This window comes from Hylaeus anthracinus, unplaced genomic scaffold, assembly GCF_026225885.1.
Source record: "Hylaeus anthracinus isolate JK02 unplaced genomic scaffold, UHH_iyHylAnth1.0_haploid 11994, whole genome shotgun sequence".
NCBI classification, from domain to species: Eukaryota; Metazoa; Arthropoda; class Insecta; order Hymenoptera; family Colletidae; genus Hylaeus; species Hylaeus anthracinus.
Genome location: NW_026534341.1, coordinates 13,945,787 through 13,962,983, shown reverse-complemented (window position 1 = coordinate 13,962,983; position 17,197 = coordinate 13,945,787). Strand labels below are relative to the sequence as shown.

Below are 17,197 nucleotides of genomic sequence, written 5' to 3'. Positions count from 1 at the left end.
ACTAAAAATCCACCTACGATCTGTAATTCCTGCAATGTTAAATTATCTATTGCACATGTATTACTTGACTCTCCAATGTTCCAATCTAAACGACTAGATTTCAAACTTCCGACAGATCTCGGTGACTGCCTTAACAGTCTTAGAAATATCACTGCGACTCTTTCATTTTTAAAAAGTGTAGACTTATATAACAAAGTTTAACTATTGTATATGTGCGATTAATTTGTAACTATGTGTTATACCGTGGTCGCTAATGACCTTGCTGTTCATGCGACCATTATAAATAAATAACTTTAAAAAAAAAGAACACCGATATAAATACAAATAAAGGTAACGTACTTTCAACGATTACACATAATACGCACCATGATTTGACTTGGCGGTCGCTGATCACATACGGTCTATGGTAGCACATGTTTTCTCTGACATAAGCCCGCTCAGTCTGTTTTAATTTTTCATCATCTTGTAACCAATTTTCATTAAATAAATGATCGAATAGTTCTTTATTCCAGTGCCTGGGTTCCATTATACTCCTTTTACCAGTAAAGAATGTTCCATAATTACAAAACTTCGGATATTATTTACTGTTAGTAAAGACCACGCAGTACAGTATTTTTTTTTTTTTTTAGAAAACATTTCATAATGCGGAAATATGACACCGTATTTCGGAAAGGTTATGACGGGAGTTAACAAACGACGTAATTTCGAGGCCTTGATGTTGGATTGATTTGAGACAAACACGTAGCAAATATTTCGGTTTTTAATTTATGTGTTAATTTTTGTTTGTTTATCTATTTATTACAAAAAATATTTTATGCAGATTGTATAACAGAAAATTAGGATAATAGAACGTTTGGATATGGGGATTCTATAGTGATGATACATGTTAAAAATTATTCCAAAAGATATAACTGCTTTGTTCGGAAGTTCTGGGGTAAGTGCCGTGTGGTTCAACACGGTCCTCTTTCCAGAAGGCCATGCCTTCCCCACTCCGTGGCCAGATCTTTCTAGAACAATATATCATTTGTTTAATTCAATATGGCTAATTATTAATTATGGCAATGCAACGTCGAGTTGCTTGCCCGGTTTACGCGTTACCGATGGTAACTTATCGGTCATGCGACATTCGTTTTGAAGCCGCCTTCGGATCGTCGCAAGCTCGCGTTCGGTCCGTCCTGACGTCTTGGCCCCTCGCGAACCGATCGCTTGCAAACAGTGGCAGATCAGCTGTTCCGAAAATCAATATATCGATCGGACGCTACATACATATTATAAATTACGCCAAATACATGAAAAAGTGAAGGACTGAAGGAGTTATTATTGAGAAAATAGAAGATCCCTAGATTTCCGCGGCCTGAAAGACAAATGCTTGGCGTGGCCAGGCAAGCCATTCTTAGATCATCGATACCCATACTTTCTCTCTCACAGACTTTCGAATAATTTGTCAATTTAAAATTCTGACAATATTATGAGTACACTTTCATTGTTTTGCGTTTTAAAATAATTCTTATTCATCGACACCTTGACCTTGCCTGACCACGCCAAGCATTTGACTTCCAGGCCGCGGAAATCTAGGCAAATTATCTGGCAGCTTATTTCGATTTCACATGTTTTTCTATTTTCTTTTAGTTTTTTATGGGGACCTTCTATTTTTCAATAATAACTCCTTGAGTCCTCCACTTTTTCATGTATTTGGCGTAATTTTTTTACTTTTTTGAAGTTTTTTATCAGATCTCACTTCTTTTTACAAATAATTTATTATATAGAATCTATTTTAAATTTATAAAAATAAAATTGATATTTCTCTAAACTCTACATAAGAAATCTAAATTATTATTTGTTTCTTTAATTAAATAGAGTCAAATAAAGGGAGAGGGGATAACAAAAACGAATATATATATTTCATATAATTTATTAATTATAAGCATTTATTCGTTCAATTTATAAATAATTATAAATACCTGCAATTTTTTTTTTGCTGCAAGAAATTTTAATGTTAATGATGAAATGAGAAAATGACTCCATTTCTATAAGCTCTACATAAAAAGTCTAAATTAAAAACACTAGTGGTATGGATCTATTCTGTAAGGTACCTGACAATTCAGATTTTGACAACTTACCTTGTAATGAAAGTGGATAAACATTTTACAACAGTTGCTGCAATTTGTTAATGAATAACCTCCAAGCCTGTGGTTACTTTCATTTGTATAAGCTCTGCATAAAAAGTCTAAATTCAAAACACTTTAGTGGTATGGTTCTATATTAAAAACAGTTTTCTGTATGAATAAAGGTATCTGGCAATTCAGATTTTAACAACTTACCTTATAATCAAGATCGATCAACACTTTGCAACACTGGCTGCAATTTGTTATTAAACCCTACTTAAAAAGTCTAAATTGAAAACATTTTGCTGATATAAATATAATTAATAATGCAATAGTGTAAAAACTTTTGACACTTGGCAGGTTATGAATGATGACATCTGTTTCGACTCTCTACGCTCGATGGCCAACGAGCCATGCCGAACCGAATGATTCCGAGAGTCGACGAACGACACTCGGCTTTTGCTTAGTTCCTATTGGCTAAGGGTTGACGACGGGAAAATCATACGAAAAATACTGTTTCTGACAGATTCATGACATAATATTACGATATCTCAGTTGTACGTGGACCGATTTTATTGATTTTGGTTTTATTCGAAAGCTTATATGCGGTTTACATCAGAAACATGGCCTTAAATTTAGAAAATATTGCAGGCGTGTTGAGATATTCATGAAAGAAGTTTCAGGTTAGGTTGGAATGGACCATCTCTCCTGTAAAAGATACGTGGTAGTTCCAACGCCATATATACGCGGTGACGGATAATTTTTCATGTACTTGCCGCCGAGACGCTACCGCGTCTCTAGATAATAAACTATATATACTGTAACTAATTTTTTGTCGACAGTAGGAACGTTAAAACTTTTAAATCTTTTAAGAAAAGTTAAGGTAGGAACATCAAGTACATAGTATACAGTATACATACTTTTCTGCAAAAACTTTAACAGGTGGCATATTTTGAACTGTATTGCCAATCATGTCAAGATCTCGTCGAAATCGAGATCATATATTCGATATTCTCGAAAATTCGAGATCGATATGGCATGTTTCGAGATTCTTTAAAATCAAGATCGAGATCCTTGAAATCTCGTCTCGTCTCGTCTCATGGGCATCACTAGGATTTTAATATGTATTCTCTTCTTAATAATGTATTAGAAAGGTAAACATAAAATGTTCCTCTTGATAGAATTGAATTGCTGGAAAATGTACAGATATCATCGAATAAGATTTAATGTTCTCCAATAGCGTTTCTGGACGTAACACGAGTTTGTTGCGTATCACGTATGACGCCCACGGCTCGACTCGTGGGTTTTCGAGCTGAGACCCGTTTATGGGGCAATCTGTAAGCCGCAGACGATCTGTGACACGGTGTGGAACTGGGCCGACGTTCATAACGCATTTACATTCCTTTCAATGTCGCGCCACGTTCACTGGAGGCCACTGGCTAGATTGGTATTCCGGGTCTGGTTTCTTCGATTTATCCGATGCCTCTATAACTGCCATAAGCTCCACGCTCGGAATAGAAGAGTGGATGGTGTTGCTTGGGAAAAATTTGATTAACCACTTCACCTGGTGCTCTGGAAAGGAGGATTTTTAAAAATGGCCTCGTCTGCGAAGAAAAAGTTTATACAGAATCATTAATGTATTGCGTACGGTTCGCAAAATGTAGTGACACACAAAATTTATCGAATACTTTTGTTTGTTATATTTTTTATGAAATCAAAGTGCAATTGTTAATTATAAACTTTTGGGATCATATTTAATATATAATTTGGTTTATTACAATAAGTAAAACAATACGAAACATGTCGAAAAGTATATTTGTTTAAACAATAATTAAACGATAATTGATTAAACTATTAAATGATTAAATATAATAACGATACAGAATTGGTTTCGTTTAGTTCGTCAGTTCCTTTTTTTTTATAAGGTTTAGTTTTATATGATCGCAGTGGACAATCTAGGACGTTAAATCTTTTTCTTTGAAGCCACAATTTACATTACGTAATACATTAATACATAAATACACGACGTCTGTTTAGGGTCGTTATATCGTACTAAAAAATGACATCCGTTAGATATTCTATTTACAGGCGAATAGTCGCTGTGCAACGAACGGACTGATAGAATAAGTGACACGTCGCGTTGCATCGTGTTGACGTGAAAACAAAGGCGCATCGGCATCTTCGATCTATCGCCCAGATGGCCGAAAGCGCGCCGATTATGGTTTTCTAACATATTCTTTATACCAATTTCTCCGTATTTCCTAAGTAGTGTTTCAAATATTAATATAATATTTTGCTATCATCCTTTTACCTATTCTATACGTTAGATCTAAAGGAGCCATACCATTATCTTTGCTCTGCTAAAGTTTAATCTTGGTCAATAAAGTCTTGGACATAATTGCTTGTTTTGTCTTTTCCATATCCATTTTTTTCATCTGATTCGTACCTATTTGTTTAGCTCTCATTTGGCCAGATTAGATGGCCTCAATATTCTACATATAACGAAGTTCACCTACTGTTTTGCAGATTTGAATTGATTACACAGTGATGCTGAAAATGCATTGGGTATTATATTGCAAAAGAACAAACAGCAAAAAGAAATAGATACTGTACAATTGTTTATGGCAATTTTATAATCGATATGTAACATAGTCGAAAGCTTGATTTGTCAGTTTGATTATCCGAAAAATCGATTTTGTAAATGAATTTATCCCACAATTTATACAATTGTCGTTCAACTGTTTTACCATGTACTATGACCCTATGAAATACTGCATCATCATTATTACTATTATTACATTCGTGGGTCTGTTTCAATTATGTATTGAACCTTATAAAGAATGTTATGTTTGTACAACATTTTGTAATATGAAAATCAGTGTTTTAATTTGCGAGCAAACAATTCTTGGATTACTGAATTAGTAAACAAAGTTGTTTATTAATGGCTCAACCGATTTGTTTAAACCGATGATTTTCCGAAAGAAGATGGTTTTTGTCGGAAAATATGCAATGGAATATTTGTTAAATATTATAAATTATTATATTAACAGTACCATAAAGTAAAAAAAAATGGCGTGAAATATCGAGTACACATTCAAAGTGACACCATTTTGTCAATATTCAATATTTTGCAAAAAAACTCTACGTCATTTTCCACAGAATATTGTTTTATTGAAGAATTTAAAATCTAATTTGTTTCAAATACGTAACTTGGAAGAAATCGTGCACGCAGCGTAATCCTCTTGCGAAAACTGTCTCATTGTTGGGACCAATGTTTCAACATTTATTGTAAAACAATTAACAATGAACAAAATATGAATGACCAGTTTTAGCATTACTTAATGTAATGGGAAAGTCTTGTTACAATATCCTTTACCATTTCAACAATAAACTTCTTTGAACATTTTTTCATATTTGACGTAGTTATGCCCACAATGACTACTAACATTCGGAAACATTTTGTGTTCTATTATGGAAAATTACGTGATTGGACATGGCGTTTATTAAAAGAAAAATTAAAAATACTAGAATGAGACGTAGCCAGTAGAATCGGCCAGTTTTGAGCTCTTCTAGTTCACCAGACCTAACACCATTGTATTCTTTTATGAGAATACGTAAAGAATCAACTGATGGCAATTCCTCATACGACGAAAGAAAATATGAAAACAAGAATTCGAACTGGTCGTGCATCAATTTAGTCAAACTATATTGTCAGATGTTCGTGAAAATTTAGTAGTAGGCGGATACTATTTTGAACATTAAATAAAATCATAACAAGTTTGTTGTACTCCATCCAAGTTTTTTTCGCAAATATCTTTGGCCATATTTTACAAACTATGCAGAATATGAAAAAATTGTGTCATATAAACATAATTTATTATTAAAAGCAGTATATAAAATAGCCGAAACATTTGTACCATTTCATTTAAAAATACGAGCCGGTGTCCCTTCCTTCCTTCATGAGGACTTATCCAGCAGTACAGTAAATATCACATGAAAGGGCTTATCGTCCCATGTAACAATAAAAGAAACATTGTCGATATCAGTGGGCAAATCAGACGAATGGGTCGCACGAAAATGACTGATACAAACTTCACCGACACAAGTTATGATCGACATTAATATCGACCGGAATATACATTTTCTGCGTTTAATTATGAAGAGCGTTTAATTTATCTACTGTAGTGTATGGAATTGTGCACGTAAAGAATGCGATTAATATTGGTGTCGATCAAAACTAGTGTCAGTGAATTCTGGTTGGCGAAATCTGCGTCAGTGAAGTCTGTGCTGATCATTTCCATGGGAGCTATCACCAATAGTTTCCCACGCAACAGTTCGTAACAATTTAGACGGTTCACCCTGCATGTAGCGTGGTTTTTGAAATTATAACTCTTTTCTATGAAAATTTAAATTCCACAAAGAGGACCATCGATGGATGATGAAATTTGTCTGCATGGTGCATCAGTTAAGTGTCACCATTCGATTCAATGTAAAAAATATATCAAATCCGATGTTAAGCTAATTTTAAAGTGACCAGTCGATTTTTGTGGAAAAATGTCGATTTTCACATAAAAATGCACGGTTTTCTGCATTCAAACGTCATTTTCTCCCTAAAATACCACTGTACAATTTTTGTTGACTATAGCATCGAAAAGCTGAGACTTCGAGGAAGGTTTTCCGAAGACGTGCCCGCCAAAAAACTATGTATTTGATGCCGAAAAACAGATAGAGGAATAGTCAAATTTTTGGAAATTGTCAAAATTTCCAGTTTGGTCTGATTTTTCATTCGTTAAATCTACATAATAAATTTTGGTTTGGCATCAGGGAGATTGGGAATGTAACGCTTTTTCTAATGGTATATTTAGTTTTAATTTTGCACTGTAACTTGATGGAGTTATGGGCATTTAAAGAGAAAACACGGAAAAAAAGTTAAAAGTCAAAATACTCCTAAAATAAGTGATTTTTCGAAAAATGTCTCGGAGGATCTTTTTGTTGGAAATTAGTTGTAGAATCGATTCCCTGAGTTTGTCCAGACTTAACTGTAGAAACCCTGTATATTATAACAATAGGAAACAATATAACATGTAAAAAAATTTGTTACAGCGGATTGGACCCTTCACACCATTCACATTGCATATCAAATATTTGTTGTATCATCACACTTCAAAGAGATATTCAGCTGGTCTGATTTTGGTAGACCACCCTGTTATTAATACGATCTATACGGGGTGGACTATAATTTGAATAACATTTGTTCATCCGCGACTTCGTTTTTGAGATAGTTGATTGATGAGTCTATTCAACTACGCAACCGATTGCAGACGACTTAGATATCCTGTATTCTACCATTAAGAATGTCATTGGTTGAATTATACAATGTGATCTTACTGATAGCTCCGCTAAAACATAAGTTTTACAAATTGTTTTGGTTCTTTAAATTCAGATAATCCCATCGCTTTTATTTGCGTCTGTTGATTGACAATGAGTGCCACCTATAAAATGCGCTATTCGGGTAATATTGATAAACAAAAATTTATTATATTCTCAAATACTTCGCGAATGAATGTCGAACACTCTTTCCACTTTATGTTGTTTACTTTTTTTGGAAGGAAATTATAAGTATCACCTTTTCTTTTCACAGTGTTTACGATAGGAGGGTCTCCTTAAATGCCAGTCGCTGTATCTATTATAGTTTCTGGGAAAAAAATGCATTCGCACCACCTTTCCACCGAGCTCCTTGTGTATTTGTGTATTAAGAGGATCGAAACTCATGAATCATATTCATATCTGATTTGAATAACAATGCCACAGGTGGATCACGAGTATTGTTATGCGACAACATGACGGGCCGCTGGCATTCCGTCATGCTCGCGTTTCCCAGATCGAAATAATGCTATGCGGACATTATAATCGTAAATATGGGGCCCCCGGCCCCGTTAGGAATCCGCCTGGCACCCACCTATTTCAAAAGAGAATCATAATTTATTATTACACTGACCACGAAGCGAATAACAATCGTTTGCGAGCCGTTCTTCCGAGAACCAGGTCGAGTTTCGATCGATCTTTGAATACATACGCAAGCCTCGATTCTCATCCGCACTCGGTGTCGTTCGTTTTCCTTTATTTTCTCCTGTTCTCGTCTTATTTACGGTTCGCTGCGATGGAACACATTTCGTATGTCGCGCCTGATGGCGATTTTAACGATCAACGTGCTTCCCGAACAAAAACGTCGGCCGATTTCAACGATCGCGTCCATGAAATTTATTTATTTTCGGAGATGATGAACTGTCGATTTGTTCGAACCTTCGAACTCCAACGGAGCCCTTTTATTTGTTAAATCGATTAACTTTGCAAAACAAAATATAGAAGGCAGTGTTGATGTGGTATACATTGTGTTTTCAAATTATATTTGAACCATTAATTTAAATAGACACTGTAGAAAGTCTAAAATCCCTTTTTGGATAACCTTTGTAATGGCTAGAACCAGGAACTCCTCAGATTTTATACTTACTTGGAATTACATGACACCTTATAGATTTAAATAAATGCTAGTATAATAGGAATAATGTTTTTGAAAGTGCAAGAATCTACCGAAACTTGATACATATTATGTATACGTGGTAGGTAAAATACGATTGGTGTTCGAAATATATAAATACAAATATATGTGAGCATATTCTCATTTACATAAAGCAATAAGGATTATAAACAATTATATGACATCATTAAGCGTTAAGCGTTTCGATCCCCACTTTGGTTTAGGTTTCTTCCAAGAATAATTTTTGAACCATTAATTAACCTAAATAAAATAAAATAAAACAGACTGTAATCTATAATATAAGATAAATGAAAATTGTGTAAAAAAACTATTTTACCATAATGATATTAAGGAAAGAATAAGTGTTAATATAATTGGTAACGACCAATTAAAATGTGTGGCTACAATTATGAAATATTCAAAATTTAATTTTCTATTTTATACACATCTATTGTAATGTATAATTATGTTAATTTTAATGTTATTACTGCTTTAAAAATGTGTATTACCACACGTATCTACGTATAGATCTACGAAGAAATGGAATTTTCACTATGCTGAGATTTTGTGTCCTGTTTCGTTCATTTTATTTCCAATAAAAGAACTCTCATACTAATTGTTATTATTCGCAGAATTTTCATATGATTAAGAGAGTCAGTAGTTTTAGAAACTAAAAGTCTAAATAAAATAGTATTACAAAATTTAAATTTAAAAAAATCTGTTTAAAGTGCTTCGTTCAACTTGATTTTAAACTGTAAAATGTTTTATTTATTCTTATTTTAATATGCAACTTTAACATTAGTATTTACGGATTTTATTATACATACATATGTAACTTCCAGTTGAACATACAAAAATTAATTATACATCAATCGAGTGCTTTGTCACTAAAATTTCAACAATTTTTTAAAGTGTAGTAAATTAACTTGTCTTATAAATGGCATAAATATTCTTAAATTATTATTTTTTTATTTTCATTTAATTCGTCAATTGTCCTGTTAATATAAAAATTATGATAAATTACAACTAACTGAAATGTATATTAAAGATTATTCCTTTATACATTGAAGGATATTACTCCTTATACTGTTAATTCTAAACGATTGATGCATTTGTAGAATCAAATACTATGTATATTATACTTATTAATTAATATACTGTTTAGTTTTATAACACTCTGTATAAGCTTCCTTCGAACTATGAAGTAAGAATTAAATGTATAATTTATATCTACGGTTCGAAAGCATTGGTCTTCCTACATAAAAATGACAAGTCTTGATAGAAATTAAGTTAATTATGTATTTTAAGATGTATGTATATTAAATATTTCAGACTTTTAGATCAAGTAAGCATCTGTATATTACAATCGTCACTAGTGAATCTTACAAGATTCAGCAACGACTGTGTTAGTGGAAGGTAACAGTTTTATTTTGAAATGGATACTAAAGTATGATTTCTGTTAAGGGATGAAACTAGTTTGATGAATGTAACACGTGGGGACAGTTTTCAAATACAAAATGAGTAATTACTTTGTAATAAATTAAACTTTAGTTTAAAGTGTAGTTTCTAAAATACACCAAAATAAATGTATTTTTTAAAGAAATTAGGGTATCCAATGTTATTGGATTACGAAAAGTTCAAAATATTATTTGGCTTTTTCCTTACAGATATTTCCAATAATTGTACATTTGAAAATAACTGAAATAGTTGAAAATACTTATGGAAAATTATTCATATACCTATAATGTCAATGAATATTGTTCGAATATAAAATGTAAAACCTAAAAAAAATGATCATACAATTTAAATAATTCTGTATACGATATATTCATATTTATTACCAACAAAGTAAGTTTTTAATCAAATTATAGTATAAGGTATGTATAAAATATGTGATGTGAGGTATGAAAACAGTAAGAAGGTCAAATTTCATGCACGAAGTTTTGAATTTTTATACACGTTCACTTTTAATTATCTAATATGGACCTAACAATAAAAAATAGTCGAAACGTTCCAAAAACGTAGCTTCCTCGTTATTGTGTACGTTTTTACTGTAATTCCATACTATTAGTCATTAGTTTGTACAACACGAATTTGTTACAAACAACGAAGTAACTTTTTCCAAAAATTCTGACCATTTAATCTGAATTCTAACCATGAACATTCTCTTCAACTCCCCAACTCCAACATACTCATGCTGTCAGGGGCAACATATTTTCGTTGGCTATAAAACAACGAATTGTCGGACATTGTGAATACTGTTATTTCTTTGTTTTATTCATTGGTCTCGAAGTTTCCTGATATCTGAATGTCGTTTCGGAGTGTGGCATCTGACTTCGAATGAGTTGAAAATCGAAGACATCACATCAGCATGTAAGTGAAGAGAAATGTGTCTCAACCTCGTTTGAACGGATGTTTCTTTTCGATATTGAAAATTAGTATTACTGTCGTTCACCGGAGAAAACTTGTATTTTTATTTAACTTATATAATTGTCAGCTCAATTTATAAAAATTATTATCATTCGATTAAAAGTTCTTTCAATCATTCAGAAAATATAAAGAAGTCTGACAAATTGCATCAATTTGTTGCATTATTTCGGTTTGAGAAGGAACTCGGGATATTTGTTAATATTTAATAAGGTTTCCAAAGAGTTTTACAATTGAAGAATAGATATAGTTTTCTATTCCTAAAATTTTAGAAATAATTTCCTCGTGATTCTACATCGAATATTCCGTATTCAACGTTCCAGTTGTATTTTCCCATTTCAATTCTTGCTATATCTATTTTTAGGTACTCTATTTCATCTTATGTACGTGACTTGTGTGTCAAGAATGCCAAGGAAAAACTTGAACAAGAATCGATGACAAAAACATGAGTGATATATGTATGTATGTACCTATAAACGATTCAGCTCTTGCACTATGGAAACTACATTAACGAGATGAACCAATCTCGCAATAGTTTGATATTTCTGTCAACAAAGGACAGCTTCAACTGTAGTCATGCATACATGTATAAAATATACATTAACACGGAGAAAAAATCATTATTAGTATTGAGTCCTTTAATTATTATATATTATAAGAACACCTAATAATTTACTGAAAGTTAATATACTGTGGGTGTCGAATGTATTCGTACACCGACCAATTTCCCAAAAAAACTATGTAAAATTGTAACTTATTAACTTATTTTGTATAAACAATGACATTCTACATATTCTCGGAAATCTCTAGAATAGATAGAGTACAAAAAAATAGCTATTTATGTAAGTTACGAAACTAACAAAAAAAAAAAACAATTAATCGATAGAAATATTGAAGCACTAAGTATTCGCACAACTGTTTAATTTTTAAAACTTCATTACAAAAAAAAAGAAATTTACATTAATTTACAAGTATATAATACTTCCTTCGTGGGATTTCCTTTCGATTTTATAATTATTGTAACTCTTCTAAGCGTTAATTTAACTAAATTATTAGTTATTCGAAGTGGGATCTTCTTCAATTTACTGGAAATTTGATGTTTTCTAATTCGTACGGAGCAATAAACTAATGTGTTTACGGTACAAACTCTACTGTAAATGGTTCGTCATAAGAATCGTCCAAATACTTATTGTTTCTATACTTTTACTCACTTTTCGCAATTTTTTGTTAATTTCACAAATTATATTAACTAGTAAATGTTGTTTGGACTACATCTATCTTAGAGACTTCCGAGAATATGTAAAATATCATTGTTTATAAAAAAAGAAGTTATGAAACTACAATCTCACACAAAAGTTTTTTGGGAAATTGATCGGTGTACGAATACATTCTACAACCACTGTACATTACAGTGTACACCAAGTTTTTTTCTTCATTTATTTATAGTCGCATCAACACTTACGTCATTAGCGACTAACACATAATTTACAAGTTGAACTCAAGATTTGCCATACATATGTTACATAGATACTAATTATATGGTGCTAGCTCCCACACGGTGTAACATCGGTTAATTTCACTTATAATATATCCTCGTATATTCCGATTGCTTTCGAAAATCTTATCGTTTGTTCTATCTTCTCTGGGTACACCAAGTTTGAGAAAGTTACAATCTTCCACTTTGTATCGTTCTGTACACGAAATATAAAATTAGGTAGTTGGAACTGATTGTGACGTAAGTAATTACTGAAATAAGTAAGTGAAGCGTTCCAGAATTTTAGATTGTGTATGAAAAGAACAATCTATTCACGTATTGTGTGTAAGACATTTCCTTCATTTCCTCCTCCAGATGTAATTCTCCAAGATCTCACTGAAGAGAGAAAACGAATTTCGTAGTGCTGGGTACTTCAAAGGCTTAGTTCGTTGCAATCGGCATCCGTTAGATCTCAATTGACAAAGTTAAGTCGCAGTATATTCTCAATGTCTAAAGTAACCAGTTACTGCAAGATCAAAAGTCCCTCTCTACAGTAACGATATGAACTTAATCACATCTCACGAACTCGTACATTTAACGTTGCAATCGTAAATGACATCCTATCTATTATATGGTGGTGGTCAAAGGTAACAATCTAAATTTAGAATACGATTTCGCGAGAACTAATAAAAACTAAAAATAAGAACATTTTTTTTAATATATAATATTTCATTGAATATATTGACCATTTGGGTCCAATATATTTGGCCATCTTTCTGGCTGTAGCATAATTCCACGTTCATAAAAATTCTGGTCTTTATTCAACAAAAATTGATCTAAATGATTTTTGATATCATTATTTAATGTAAATGTTTTTCTATCTAACAAAATTTGTACAGACTAGAACAAATAACGATGAATCGCATAAGATAAACAATTACATTGAATCGACTAATATTGTTAAAATATGTAGTGATTATACTGCGGATACTTATATTTGTACAGGCTGTTCCAGATAAGGAATTCAAATTTAAATGAAAACATGTCTTATATTCTAGATAGTGTAACATATGCTATATTGTTGACATTTTATATATTTTTGCATTTATCATACATTTTCTCACATTTGCTATAAATGTATAACATCTACAATCTAGTAATGATAATACGGTTTAGAGCGAAAATAGCTGGTTAAAAGTATAATTAATCATTCTGGTGGACAAAATACGAAATTACAATCCGAACAACCCAATATTACAGCTCCAACAAAATCACTCATACATTAAGCACACATATTTATCTAATATTATTTAAATCACAATAGTTTAGACTTGCGATGAATATGAAAATTATCAATCAAAAATGGGAACAAAACAAAGTTTTACAATCAATTTTTCACAATCGAGATCATTAAGTTAATAGATCAAAGGAAACTTAAAAGTAAATTTTTATAAATAACATATAACTAAGTAAGTATAAGTCAAATTAATACAAAATTATAAAATTAGTGTTCATAGGTAGGTATGTTGATTTTTCATTTTCGTATTCTCTTCAGAAAACAATTGAAATATTCAAGTAGTGCATAAATGGACAGTAGAAGATTTGAAAACTTATTCTTGATAGACTAACTCAAATAAATGTGCTCCATATTATTCAAATTTTTAAATTTGATGCAATAATCGTTCGTTTTCTATTTACATGTCAAATAATGATTCCGAATATGCGATATCAATTTACATTAAAACATTAAAAAAAAAACTATTATTCTACAATAGTGAAAACAATTTTCAAATACGTATTCCGAAACTTATATTATTTTACTAGCATTAGAAAGCATAGAGAACATAGAAAGAAATACAAATACACGTTACCAATTTAGTACAGATAACGAAACCTCTGTAACCTCTACAACAGAAACTCAACAATCTAAAAACTGCAGTATGAACTGCATAAAAAAACATATAGTCATACATCACTTTTCACCAAAAAACAAGAAAATTCATGTTTGGAAGAGACTGAGAGACCATTAAATAGACCTCAGTAATATTAGAATTCCAAAGAAAAACGCACGGATCTATTTAGCAAACAGAATCTTAGAAAAAATGGAACCAAGAGTGGTTAATGTCCAAGCATACTGATCTTCACGAGTCAAGAGAAAACATTTTTAAAAAATCCTGCTATTTCTCTGCCAAGAAGAGAACAAATTCTAATAATCCGATTAAGAATAGGTCAAACAAGAGTAACACATAGCTACCTAATTACAAAAGAAAATCCTCCATACAGCACAAACTGCAACAATAAAATTAATTAAACATATGTCAGAAGAATGTTCATTGCACGATAATATACGCAAAATAGGAAGCCAACCCATGACCCTAAAGAACAGTTTAAACGACAACAGCTGCATACTAAAAATCGCATCATATTTATAAAAAACAACATTATCAAAAAAGATATAAGCCAGATATATAAACAGGACATTACAAGTAAATTATAAATTATTATTAGTGTTAGATGTAAGAAATTTGTTATCTTGTTATGACTCATATATGTAACTTATAGAAGCATAAAAAAAGTCATTCACAATAGTCGCTAATAGCATACATGCTGATACGACAATAAATAAATAAATAAATAATAATAACAATAATAATAATTGATGCGTTTTCTATGGACAAACATCAGCAATCTAATCATCAGTGACTGAATTCTAACGATTAGCCAACCTCGGATGATGATTGTTCGATCGTCTAGCCGTCTAATTGTAATTTCCGAGGGGCGCACGTTCCAATGCATTGGAACATGATCACGTATGTATGTGACACGTCAGTCGGTTGTGATAGTGTTCCGTGTCCTGCGTGGGAACCGTCCAGGTCACGCGTCTAAGAACCGCGCGCGGAATCGCCAAGTGGCCGATGGAGACGTTGACGTTGGTTTGCCTCGTAGGAGGGAGAGGGGTCGGCTCGATCTATGCTTTCGAGTGCACTCGAATTGTCACGTTCGCGGTTAAAAGAACAGGCTATTAATTCCATAGTTCATCCGCGTTGAGAGAAATTCATCGAGCCGACGCGACTCACAGAATACGGAAGCGTCGTGTCGCGGCATGGTGTAATAATAGACCCCGCGTCGGACCGGTGCATACGAGTTTTGACAAAGCTTCTGCAGTAGTTATTTCGGCGTGAGGATGCGCCAACGTTGGAAAGAAATGGCGTGCCGATAGGTCATTTTTGTAAAGAAAGCTGTACCTTTGTCTTTGAGATAATACATAATCGAGGTCATTGTACAATGACTAAACGAAATATACCAAATTCACAATATGTGTAGAAAGTATTGTCGTTACGAGAATAGGCTAGTTTTCGATTAGGTTTTCTAATATCCGATCATCTAGTATGTTACTTGTACGTTTATGAAATGTTAGCAATTTTAGTGTTATTATTTATCAATAGTATATATAGTGATCGTCATATAATAGAAAGGACACCGCTAATTTAAAATACAATTTGTCGAGAATATGGGATACATCACAAATGAGACTATTAATATGTATACAATCAACGACAGTTTTAAGAAAATTACAAGCGTAAGTCTGAAAGTTATGGTATATGTTATCGTACGTATTACTATTAAAGAAACGGAAATTTCTTGTAAAACTGTCACGGTTATAACACAATGCATGTTGAAATAAGAATATTTAATGTGATAGAAAATACATATATACATGAATGAGCGCATATTTGTCGAAACAGCTCGTAATGCGGACTAACCGAAAAAACGTCGCGAGATCGCGGCTCGAGCAAAGAAAAAAGACAAAAGATGCGAACGACGCGCATCTTGGAGTTCAATTCAAATTGAACACATATCGCTTTCTTACAAAAACTAACACAATTTCATGTCAAAAATCAATAACACGCATTACAGGTAACAAAAGAATATAGTAATATGTCGATGAACCATGAATTATTTTGAAATGAATTAGGAACTCGAATTATCAATTTTAATTTGCTCTTATATACTCTGATCAGCCTCGATGGCAAGCAAATGTCAGTTATATCTCTTGGTCGATTCATCGATTAAAGGGAAACAAATCAATAAATGATAATCTCATGTGAACACAATTTCTGTTTAGCAATATACTTCCGTCACAGATTACACTAAATATATATTTAATATAAAATTACAATTAGTACTTATACTACTTATGCGTCGATACAAGCATCGTTATCTATTATGAGACTGAGGATGTTTATGCATTTATGGCAAATGGAAATATGGGGAAATCTATTAGAATATGCACAAATTCAAAAATATATAAAATAACAACAATAACGTACGTAATATACTGTTTCGAAAATAAAACAACTTTTATTTAAGTTTCAATTCCTTTTCTGTAGATGTGAAAATATGAATTTGCATAAAAATTAGATTACGAAAAATGTAATCCAGAATGACTATACAAAATTACTAACATAGGCAAAAATAGAATCTTAATGATAGAAAATGGTGCATCAACTTTGATAAATATACATGCTTATATAAATATATACATATCAAAGTTGAATACTTTCTTCAATCCAAATTCCGAAAGTATAACAAATATTTAAAAATATTATATGTTCTGTTAATCAAAAAAAGTCAAGATCACCAAGGTAATTC

The 17,197-nt window shown here is 32.0% G+C and overlaps 1 long non-coding RNA gene across 1 annotated transcript in view; it reads right to left on the bottom strand.

The window, feature by feature from the left end:
* Positions 1–1,510: 1,510 nt before the first annotated feature.
* The window catches only part of LOC128888686 (uncharacterized), a 193,317-nt gene continuing 177,630 nt past the window's right edge, over positions 1,511–17,197 (bottom strand). Inside the window, exon 3 of the long non-coding RNA XR_008460318.1 lies at positions 1,511–2,120. This is a non-coding gene — a long non-coding RNA (uncharacterized LOC128888686). The remainder of the gene's footprint in view (positions 2,121–17,197) is intronic.